This window comes from Acinonyx jubatus, chromosome C1 (genome assembly GCF_027475565.1).
Source record: "Acinonyx jubatus isolate Ajub_Pintada_27869175 chromosome C1, VMU_Ajub_asm_v1.0, whole genome shotgun sequence".
In the NCBI taxonomy this organism is placed as follows: Eukaryota; Metazoa; Chordata; class Mammalia; order Carnivora; family Felidae; genus Acinonyx; species Acinonyx jubatus.
Genome location: NC_069381.1, coordinates 75,984,606 through 75,996,685, shown reverse-complemented (window position 1 = coordinate 75,996,685; position 12,080 = coordinate 75,984,606). Strand labels below are relative to the sequence as shown.

At 35.6% G+C, this 12,080-nt stretch overlaps 1 protein-coding gene across 25 annotated transcripts in view; it reads left to right on the top strand.

Annotated features, from left to right (window-relative positions):
• ZNF644 (zinc finger protein 644) overlaps positions 1-12,080 on the top strand; it is a 103,428-nt gene that overhangs the window by 14,717 nt on the left and 76,631 nt on the right. For 5 of the 25 annotated variants that reach the window (XM_053214401.1, XM_053214400.1, XM_053214396.1 and 2 more), the window contains exons 2-3: positions 7,800-8,408; positions 10,336-10,489. The exons of 14 other annotated variants lie outside the window; for them this stretch is intronic. The gene's annotated coding sequence lies outside the window, so the exon portion shown is untranslated. Of the gene's footprint in view, positions 1-7,799; positions 8,409-10,319; positions 10,490-12,080 lie in introns of all 25 variants that reach the window. 6 more of the 25 variants (XM_053214407.1, XM_053214398.1, XM_027058649.2 and 3 more) reach the window with 3 other exon arrangements.

Sequence of the window (12,080 nt, the reverse complement as noted above, 5' to 3'; positions counted from 1 at the left end):
AGCTTTCCCGTTTGAAGCATATAAAAGGGATTAGGAATCAGTAACAATGGAAAGTAATTGTTAATGGAATAATGCCTTCAAAGCATTTGAAGGAAAGGTATTTCCAAACTAATTCTATACCTTGCCAAGCTGTCAAGTGTGGGAGTAGGCTAAAGTTATGAAACATATGAGGTCGTTGGAATATTTATTTCAATTGCACTGTATCTCAGGAAGTTACTAGAGGACGTGGACTTTATCAAAATGATGAGGTAAATCAAAAAGAGGGATTATCCAGGAAATAGGATCCAGTACAGGAGATAAGTAAAAAGAATGCATACCTAAAATAATGGTGAAGGGAGATCCAAGGAGTGTGGCTGTGCAGCAGGTCTGAGAGTTATTAATTTAGATTGGAACGAGAAGCAAAGGGGATCTAGATGGTATGTCTTCAGAAACGTGTGTGTGCATGCACACAAAATAGAGGGGATTTTTGTGATTTTATTCAAAAGGGACGTTTATATGTAGTTTTCTTTTCCTGTGATGTCTTGGTTTTGGTATGAAGGTAATAATGGCTTCATAAAATGAATTAGGAAATGTTCCTTCCTCTTCTTTTTTGAGGAAGAGAGTTTGTGGAGGATTGGTGTCAATTCTTTAAACGTTTGGTTTAAAGGTACATTGTACCAGAGAATCCATCTAATCCTGGTTTACTTTTGGTAAATTTTTTCCTTATTTAATCTCTTTAATTTATAATGCTATTTGGATTTTCTACCCCTTCTTGAATCAGTTTCAGTAGTTTTTCCCCCTAAAAATTTGTCCATTTTATCTAGGTTATTTAATGTGTTGCTATACAGTTGTTCCTAATGTTCCCATATAATCATTTTTATTATTATAACACCAGTAGTAATGATCCCTTTATCATTCTTGATTATAATAATTTGTCTTTTTTTTTTCTTGGCAGCCTAGCTGAAGGCTTGTAAACTTCATTGATGTTTTCAAAGAACCAACTTTTGGTTTCATTGATTGTTCTGTATTATTTTTCTGTTCTCTGTTTCATTTATTTATGCTGTAATCTTTATTTTCTTCGTCTGCCTGTTTTGGGTTTAGTTTGTTCTTTTTCTGTTTTTTTTAAGGTCAAAGTTTAGGTTTTTGAGTTGACATCTTTTTAAATGTAGGCATATATAGCTATAAATTTCCCTTTAAACACTGCTTTCACTTCATCATTTAAATTTTGGTGTGTTGTGCTTTTGTTTTAATCTTAACGTATTTTATAATTTTCCTGTGTGATTTCCTTGACTTCTTGTTTTTTAGGAGTTTGTTGCTTAATTTCCACATATTAATTTCCCAAATTTCCTTCTGTAACTGCTTTCTAGTTTCATTCCCTGGTGTTTGGAGAACATACTTTGTATTATTTTATTCCTTTAAAGTTCTTGAGACTTGTATTATTGCCTAACATATAGCTTATACTGGAGAATGTTCATGTACACTTGAGAAGGAAGTGTTCTGCTGTTTTGAGCAGAGAATCCTGTACCTGTCAAGTCTAGTTAGTTTATAGTGTTAAAGTCTTCTGTTTCCTTGTGTTGTTTTGTTTGCTTTTTTTTTTTTTTTTGGTCTGGCTCTATCCATTATTGGAAGTGAGTTAAATAAGTCTCCCAACTATTTTTGTTTGTTTTTGTCTGTTGTTTATTTTTCCTTTCAGTTTTATGTTTCTGTTTCATATGTTTGAGTCTTTATTCTTAGGAGTATATATGTTTATAGCTGATCTGTAATTTTTGATAAATTGACCCTATTATCATTATAAAATGTCTTTCTTTGTCGTCTCTAGTAACATTTTTTTTAATGTCTATTTTGTATGATAAGACTACAGCCATTCCTGGGGTACCTGGGTAGCTCAATCAGTTGAGTGTCCAACTCTTGATTTGGGCTCAGTCATGATCCCAGTATCATGGGATTGAGCCTTGTCTCAGGTTCTGTGCTGAGCGTGGAGCTTGCTTAAGATTCTACCCCTTCCCTTCTGTCTCTCTAAAAAAAAAAAAAAAAAAAAAAAAGAGTATAGCCATTCCAGCTCTTTTTCTTGGTTATAGATTGCTTGGTATATCTTTTTCCATCCTTTTACTTGCAGTTTATTTGAATCAAAAGTGTCTTTGAACCTACGGTGTATCATCTCTTTTAGATAATGTATAATTGGGTTGTCTTTTTTTACACATTCTGTCAGTCACTTCTTTTTGATTGGAACGTCAAGTTTATTTGCATTTAATATAGTTACTGATAAGGGAGGATTTATGTCCACTATTTTGTTACTTGTTTCGTGTTTGTCTTAAGGTTTTTTTCTGTTGTTCTTTTTTCCTCTACTGTTACCTTTCTTTGTTCTAAATAGATTATTTTGTAGTACCATTTAAATCCCTTATTAGTTTTTTTTCACTATATATTTTTTCATTGTGGTTGTCCTGGGAATTGCAATTAATAACTTTACTTCAATCTAGTTCAGATTAATAGCAACTTAATTTCAATAATATACAAAAATTTTTCTCCTGTATAGCTCCATTTCTTCTCTGTCCTTTGTGCTATTATTCTCATGCAAATTATGTCTCTCTATGTCTCTTAAATCAGAAGAAAAAAGTTACAAAATTAAAAGTTATTTAATGTTCTATATTTTATATAATATATTTTATGTATATTTTATATTGTATCTTTAATATTTACTTATCTAGCTACCTTTACTGTGCTCATTATTCTTCAGGTGGATTCAAGTTATGGTGTAGCATCCTTTCATTTCAGCCTTAAGGACACCTTTCAGTATTTCTTGTATAGTAGGTCTCCTGGCAACCAGTTCTGTCAGTTTTTGTTTATCTGGGAATGTCTTAATTTCGCCTTCATTTTTTGAAAAGTAGTTAAAGAATTCTTGGTTGATAGTATTACTTTTTCAGTACTTTGAATATGTCTTCCCTTTGCCTTTCTGGCTTCCATGGTTTCTGGTGAGAAATTATTAATTTTATGGAGGATCTCTAGACATGACAAGTCACTTATCTCTTCGTTATTTCAGGATTCTCTGGTTTTTTAGTTTATTTATAGTAGTTCATTGAGTTTTTTGGATGTAAGGTTTATATTTAGGGAACTTTTCAGTCATTTATTTAGATATTGGTGTTTTTTTTAATGTTTATTTAGAGAGAGAGAGATAGCAAGTAGGGGAGGAGCAGAGAGAGAGGGAGAGAGAATTCCAAGCAGGCTCCACACTGTCAGTACTGAGCACAACATGGGCTCGAACCCACAAACCATGAGATCATGACCTGAGCCAAAATGAAAAGTCAGACACTTAACTAACTGAGCCATTCAGGCACCCCATTCTGCCCTTTTCACTTCTCTTTCTCTCTCTCTCTCTCTCTCTCTCTCCCCCCCTCCCTCCCCCTCTCTCTGGGACTCCCATTATGTGTATGTTGACATGCTTAATGGTGTCCCCCAGGTATCTTAGACTCCTCTTTTTTTTTTTTTTTTAATCTTTGATTTTTCTTTCTGTTTTCAGAGAAGTTAATCACAATTGACTTATCTTCAGATTCACTGATTTCTTTTTCTGACTGTTCAAATCTGGTGAAAATTTCTAGTGAAGTTTTAATTTCACTAAAATTATTTACATTTCAACTCCAGAATTTTTTTATTCTTTATCATGATTTATATCTATTTATATTTTCTATTTGTGGGACATCTATCTCATAACTTTCCTTTGGTTTGTTAGACATAGATTTCCTTTAGTTCTTTGAACATGTTTAAAATAAGCGATTTGTGAATGTGGTTAAGTCTAATGTCTGTGTTTCCTTGGACACTTTATATTGACTGTCTTTGTTTTCCCATGTATATGAACGATTTTCTTTTAAGTCTTTTTTTTTTAAGTGTTACTGTTTTTTTGTTGAAAACTAAATTTTTAATAATGTGGAAGCTTTGATAATCAGATATTCTCCCCTCCCCAGTGTTTGTTGTTGTTACTGTTTGTTTCTGTTTGTTTATTCTGAACTAATAAACAAAATTGAATTGAGTAAAATCTGCTTTCTTTAACATGGGTGACCACTGAAGTCTCTACTCATTGAGCTTAGTGTTCAACTAATAATTCAACAGAGGTGTCCTTAAATACCTGGAATCAGTGAGTCTCCCAGTTTTTGTTTAGAAGGTCTGTGTGTGTTGGAGCCTTCAGCATTCAGAAGAGAATTTTGTAACTTTGCCTTACTCTTAACTTGCTGCTTGTGTAGAGCTTCACGTTAGCCAGAGGTGAGTGCTTAGGGCCTTCTCAGTTTTTTCCTGAGCATGTGCACATACCTGTGCTTACATATGACCATCTAGATTCTCAGGAATATTTTGGAACTTTTTGAAGCACCCAGTTTTTCTTTTTAAGCTCTTTTGGTTAGCCTATTGTTTGTCTCAAGTGTTATCCACTGCCTTGGTCAGCTGCAATATGAAACAATTGCCTCTGATAGTTTTTGACAAATACCCTTGGGGCAAAGAGTTTTGTTTTGTTTTGTTTTGCTTGGAGGGAGCTCTGAGGTCAAATTAAGATAGCTTTGGGAGTGGGGTCTTCCAGGAAACCACCAGACATGTCAAAGAATGACAGTCCTCTGGGAATGTAGTAGTAGAGGCAGTCCACCTTCTTCTGCCCCCCTGATAGAACTGCCAGGCTGTTAGTTTTCACCAGGTTTGTGGACTGTTGACTTTCAAAGCTACTATAAAGCTGGAGTGGGAGGCTGGGAATAGGGCAAAATAAAAATGCCACAGTTTGCTCGTCTTACTAAAATATAGCTATCTTTCTTGAATAAATTCTCCCCAGATTGCTGCGAGCCTTTGGTTAATTTCTAGTTTGGAAAATGTTGACACTATTTTTGCCAGTGTTCTTCTTGGTTTAATGGAGATGATGCTTTTCAAATGTCCTTATTTTGATATTTTTGCTTATGTCTTACTGTTGAGTTTTGAGAGTTCTATATTCTGTTTTAGATGGTAGTCTTTTGTTAATGTATTTTACAAATACTTTCTCCAACTCTGTCACTTTTTAATCATCTTAACAGGATCTTTCAAAGGGTAAAAGATTTTTGTTTTGATGAAGTCCAGCTTATCAAGTTTTTTCTTTTGTGGATCATGCTTTTGGTGTTATTTCTAAGAACTCTTTTTCTAGGTCTAGATCCTGATGATTTTTCTGTCTTCTACAGGATTAATAGTTTTACATTTTATGTTTAAATCTATAATCCATTTTGAGTTAATGTTGGTATAGAGTGTAAGATTTAAGTTGGTATCCTCTTTTTCTTCTGTCTGTATATTCAGTTGCTGTAGCACCAACTGTTGAAAAGATATTTTTTCTCCATTGAATTGCTTTTACACTTTAGTGAAAAATTCAGCTAGCCATCCTCCATAGGGCTTTGAGGAGGTTTTAGAAAATATAGAAGGAATACAAGTTGTTAATTCATTTTCTCATGTAGGGTTCGGTCAGATCCAAAGTGAAAAATCCACACACAAGTATAACTACATTGTTTAGAAATCAGGGGTAGGGGAGGGATGGTTAGAGAAGGGGTGGTGGGTAGTCTTGATTTTCATAACAAGCTTTAATTGAAATCTTAAAATAATGTATTTGAATAATTTTAATTAAAGTAAAAACAAAATAGTATAATGCCAATGCTTTACTCAGGGGAAAATTCAAAGCCTTAAATGTCTATATTTTTAATAGTGTAATGTTTTTAATGTGGAAAAAAATACTCAGAATAACACATGGTAAAAATGTACAACTTTAGAATTCAGAAGTGCATACCTTCTTAACCCCCAGTCAAGAATTTAACACATTGCCACTCCTTCCACTCTGTTCCCTCCCAATCAGCCTCCCCCCTTGTCTTTGGGAGGCTACCATCCCACCTTTTATGGTAGTCACTTTTTTGTTTTATATTTTTATTACTTAAAAATACATTTTTGAGGTATATATTTTTTCCTATTAATGAAATTTGCATAATTGGATCTTGGCTTTTTTCAGCATTATTTGTGAGAGTCATTTATATTTTCACATAAAATTGTAGTTCATTCAGTTTCGTTGCTCTACAGGCATACCTCATTTTATCACACTTTGTTGAGCCATGCAAGTGCTTTTTTTTAATTTATTTATTTTACAAATTTCAGGTTTGTGGCAACCCTGTATCTGCAAGTCTGTCGGCACCAGTTTTCCAACAGCATTTGCTTTACGTCATGTTTTTGTGTCACATTTTGGTAATTCTCACAACATTTCACACATTTTATTGCTATATTTCTTACAATGATCTGTGACCAGTTATTGTTGATGTCACTACTATAATTGCTTTGGGGTGCCAGAAACCATGATGGCCTGGTAAACTTAATAAATGTTGGTTGTGTTCTGATTGCTCCACTGACTGGCTGGCTGTTCCCGTTTCTCTCCCTTTATTTGAGCCTCCCTATTCCCTGAGACACAATATTGAAAATAGGCCAATTAATAATCCTACAATGGCTTCTAAGTTTTTAAGTGAAAGGAAGAGTTGCACGTCTCTCACTTTAACTCAGAACCTGGAAATGATTAGGCTTAGTAAGGAAGGCATGTCAAAAGCTGAGATAGACTGAAAGCTAGGCCTCTTGTGTCAGTTAATGTGTGAATGCACAGGAAAAGTTCTTGAAAGAAATTAAAAGTGCTACATCAGTGAACACATGAATAATGAGAAAATGAAACACCTTATTGCTGATATGGTTGAAAGTTTTAGTGGTTTGGATAGAAGATCAAATCAGCCACAACATTCCCTTAAGCCAAAGCCTTATCCAGAGCAAGGCCCTTCAGGGGAGATAGCTCAGGGATAGAGCATTTAATTACAGAGCAAATCCCTCTCTTCAATTCTGGGAAGGCTGAGAGGTGAAAGGCTGCAGAAAAACTGTTTGGAGCTAGCAGATTTTGGTTTGTGAGGTTTAAAGAAAGAAGCCTTCTTTAGAACATGAAAGTGCAAGGTGAAGCAGCATGCGCTGATATAGAAGCTGCAGCAAGTTATTCAGAAGATATCTAGGTAAGATAATTAACAAAGGTGGCTATACTGAACAACAGATTGTCATTATTGACAAAGCAGCCTTCTAGTGGAAGAAGATGCCATCTAGGGCTTGCATAGCTAGAGAGGAAAAGCCATTGCCTGGCTTCAAACGTCAAAGAACTGGTTGACTCTTGTTGGGGGCTAATGCAGCTGGTGAAACCAGTGCTCATTTATCATTCTAAAAATCCTAAGGCCCTTAAGAATTACACTACATCTACTCTGCCTGTGCTCTATAAATGCAATAACAAAGCATGGTTGACAGCACATCTTTTTATAACATGTTTCATTGACTATGTTAAGCCTACTGTTTGACCTACTCCTAGGAAAAAAGATTCCTTTGTAAATATTACTGACAATACACCTGGTCAAGAGCTCTGACAAAGATGTGTAATGAGGTGAATGTTGTTTTCATGTTTGTTAACACAGCATGCATTCTGCAGCCCATGGATCAAGGAGTAATTTCAAGTCTTATTTAAAAAGTACATTTTGTAAGACTGTAGATGCCATAGTGATTCCAAAGATAGATATGAACAAAGTAAATTGAAAACCTAGATTCAGGGGCGCCGGGGTAGCTCAGTCAATTGAGCATATGACTCTTGATTTCAGCACAGGTCATGATCCCTGTCATGGGTCATGGAATCGGGCCCTGCATTGGGCTCTGCACTGAGCCTGTAGCCTGCTTAAGATTCTTTCTCTCCCTCTGCACCTCTCCCCTGCTTGCGTGTGTACTCTCTCTTACCTGTCTCTAAAATAAAAAAATAAAACCTGGATTCACCATTTTAGATGCCATTAAGAACATTCATAATTCATGAGAAGCAGTCATAATAACAACATGGACAGCAATTTGGAAGAAGCTGAATTCAACCCTCATGGATGACTTGGAGAGAGGTTCATGACTTCAGTGGAGGAAGTAACTTCAGGTGTGGTGGAAATAGCAAGACAACTAGAAGTGGAGCCTGAAGGTGTGACTGAATGGCTGCAATCTCATGATAAAGCTTGAACAGGTGAAGAGTTGCTTCATAAGGATGAGCAAAAAAAGTGCTTTTTAAAGATGCACTCCAGTCCTGGTGAAGATGCTGTGCAGATTGTTGAAATGACAACAAAGGATTTACATATTATATAAACTTGATAAAGCAACAGCAGGGTTTGAGAGGACTGGCTCCAATTTTCAAAGAAATTTTACTGTGGCTAAATTGTTGTCAAACAGTATCACTTGCTACAGAGAAATAGTTCATGAAAGGAAGACTCATTTGATGTGGCAAACTTGTCTTATTTTAAGAAATTGCCGCAGCCACCCAACCTTCAGTAGCCACCACCCTAATCAGTCAGCATCTATCAACTCTGAGGCAAGACCAGCAAAAAGATTATGACTCATTGATAACTCAGAAAATGGTTAGTATTTTTTAGCAATAAAATATTAAAAATATAATAATATAATATAATATAAAATTAAGGTACGTACTTTTTTTAGACATAATGCTATTGCACACTTAATAGACTATACTATAGTGTATACATAACTTTTATATGTACTGGGAAACCAAAAAATCATTTTACTCACTTTACTATTTTGCTTTATTGTGATGGTCTGGAACTGAACCAATGCTGCTTGTCAGGTATGCCTGTATAGTACAGTACATTATATGAATATCCTACAATTTATCCATTTTGTTATTTGTGGAAACTTGGATTGTTTCTACTTTTTAGGCTTTTTAGGCTTTTATGGATAATGCTGCTATGTATTTACTTGTGCATGTCTCCTCGTGTACTCATGCACACATTTATATTGAGTAAATACCCAGGAGTTTAATAGCTTGGTTTTAGGGTACATTTATGTTTAATGTCAGAAGATACTAAATTTTTTTTCAAAGTGTTTTGTAACAATTTACAGTCTCATCAACACTTTTGCATTTCAATTTTACCAACACTTTATATTGTTAATCTTTAATTTTAGTCATTTTAGAGAGTGTGTAGTGGTTTTAGTTCCCATTTGCCAGTTTCCAAATGTATCAATTGACTCCCCTTTTTTTCCTGAGTATGGATCACAATCTCCTCTTTCTTTGTGTAGGATATAATTTTGCTTGAAAACTGGACATTATATTAACATGTTTTAGTGACTCCGGTTTCTGTTAGTGTTTTTCTGAGATTTGTTGGGTGAGGTTTATAGTCTGATTTTGATGCTTGCCCTGTGGTTTTCTTCTAGGGATTCCACTAGTTTTCATCTGTTCTCCTGAGCTATGGTTCTGTCCTCTGGCACTTCAGCCTTGTAAGGCTTCACCTTCTTGTTGCCCAAATGGTGCACACTTGAGAAATGCACTCTGTTGAAAAAGCATCAGTAGTACAGCTCTGTTTTTCATGTGTAAAAATACTGGCCTCTGCCAGATTTTTTTCCCTTGACCCCTGCAGTTCTCTTTGCATCTTCGTTCATCAGTCATCTGGTGATTTGAGCAGAGTTTATACTGATAATTTTTTCACTACTTCTCTGGTTCTCTCACTGCTAGTTCTCTCACTTAAATTTCTATTTCTATTTTCAGCTGCTTCTCCAGGCCTAAAATCTGATAATAATTCTGTATTATCTTTTTCCAGAGATAATTTTTGTTTGCTTGTGCCTCACCTGGGGTGACCAGCAATCTGGGATTACTTTATTTAAATTTTAGGGATTGAGTTTGTTTTGTTTGTTTGTTTTTGTTTTAATTTGCTCAGCTAAAGCCTTTAGGTAAGGCTGCAGTACATGCAAGGACTTGTTTACTTCTGGCTCACTAGAGTTTAGTCCTTTGGAGTCTCAGTTTAATAGCGGGCAGTATTCAGTATGGCTCCCACCATTTCTGAACTGCATTCCTGTTTTGGTCCCCTTAGCTCTAAAACAACGTCAGAAATTATGATCAGTGTCTCAGCTGCCTCATCTGTATTGGTCAAAACCCCCAAGGCAAAGAAACATCCTTGGATGCTGGGTTTGTATCAGTAGGTTTCCATCCCATCTTGGATCTTGGCCAGGTCATTCTTTACTGTTGTGTTAACTTTTTGGTGCCTTCAAATTGATAGTTTTTTAAATATTTTGTTCAGTTTCTCTAGTAGGTACTTCAGTAGGAGGATTGATAAGTTATTTACTATTCTGCTATTACTACAGTTATTTCGAGAATGTTTGGATTGATGGGTGCATATAGTGTCATTATGGTAATGATTAAAGCTTTTGGCTTGGGTTTTTTCTATGGTGGCTTCATTACTAAGTATGTTGTGACGTAGCAGAGATGCTGCTGGCTGCTCTGACCTACGTAATTCTCATGGCTGTTATTTCCACTGAAGAGTGTATCTTTCCTAGTACTTGGAAACATCCTGGGAAGGATTCCCAATTTCCCACACTGGCCTGCCTCCTCATCTATGAACAAATTGCTGTGGCTGCCTGAGGAATTCTCATCAGCCTGGATGCCACTTGTTCATCCCTCAGTCCGGAGGCCTATGGTGCCACTTTAACAGTTGAGTGAAGAGTGTTTTATTAATGGGCAGTCAGGGTGCCATTAACATAAATCGGAAAAAGATGTTAGGTAAGATAGCAGATTGCTCGTTAATAGTTTTCATAGATCATTTTGGAGGACCCTGAAAATTTTCATTATATGGTTATATCTAGTAAAGCTGTCTAGCAACAGAATTTCACAAAAAATAATAGTTGACTGGTAACATTACTTGTAAAAAGGATTTTGCTGAGTTTATATGTCTCTTGAAATTGACAAACTCACAAGATGTTTTGTAGAGTCACTGCTAATAAAAGAGTAAAAGAGACTTTTATGTCTCTTTTTTCCTTGCCTTCAAAAATTGAGGTCAATTGTTAATCTAAAATAACTCTTCTAGCGACTCCTGGGTGGCTCAGTTGGTTGAGTGTTCAACTTCGGTTCAAGTCATGATCTCACAGTTCGTGAGTTTAAGCCCCTGTTCAGATTCTGTGTCTTCCTCTCTCTCAGCCCCTCACCCACAAAATAAACATTAAAAATTTTTTTAAATGCTTAAGAAAAATAAAAATAACCCTTCTAGGGATAAGAATAATTTAATTTGGTTTCTTTAGGATTGAGTTGTATCAGTTTGCTGTTACTGTGTAATAGACTACAGTAAAACCTTGGTTTGTGAGTATAATTTGTTGTGGAAATGCTTATAATCCAAAGCACTTGTATAGCAAAGCAAATTCAAGAACCATTGGCTCAGTTGTGATCATGTGACATTCGGTGTCACCTACTACTCAAATTGCGAGACATCACTTGTTTTAAAATTTATTAGAAATGTTTGCTGGTCTTGTGGAACACTCACAGACCAAGTTACTTGCAATTCAGGGTTTTACTTGTACTCTAAAACTTGGTGGTTTAAGACAAACCTTTATTGTTAAAACAAGTAAGTCAGCTGGGCAGTATTTCTGGTCTTGCCTGGACTCATTTATGAGTCTGCATTCAGCAGCAGGTCAGGAAGGTGGTGTTGGTACTCTTGACTGAGTTCCCTAGGGTGGCCTGTGGTGGGACATTTGGGCTGTCCTGTTATCCTCCAGCAGATTAGAGGAGGCTTGTTCTCATGATGGTAGCAGGATTCTAAGAAGAACCATGCAAGGTCTCCTGAGGTCTAGCTCAGAATTTGTGAACTGACGTCTGTTACATTCTATTGGTCTTCCTTATAAGGAAGCCTAGATTTAAGGGTAGGGGAAAACACTCTACCTCTTGATGGGAGAAACTGCAAAGCCTCATTGTCAAATGCATGAATAATGGGGAAGTGTAGAATTGGAGCTGTTTTTGCAGACAGATTTTTGATTCATGATGTAAAATTAATATTCTATATTTGTTTAGTTCCAAGTTGACCTTTATTATATTTCAGGAGGAATTGTGTTTGCATATAGAAGTTTAGGCAAGTATAAATTAAATATGTCAATCTGTTCAGAGGTCCAGATGATTCTAGTTACGTATGTTTCATTGGATATATCTAATGACATTCTGGAAGCATCGTTCATGCATTGAATTACCAAAATTGTAGTACCAGTTGTAGATGTTGAAAGAGGATTTATTTTCACCTCTACTCTTTTTTGGTTATAAA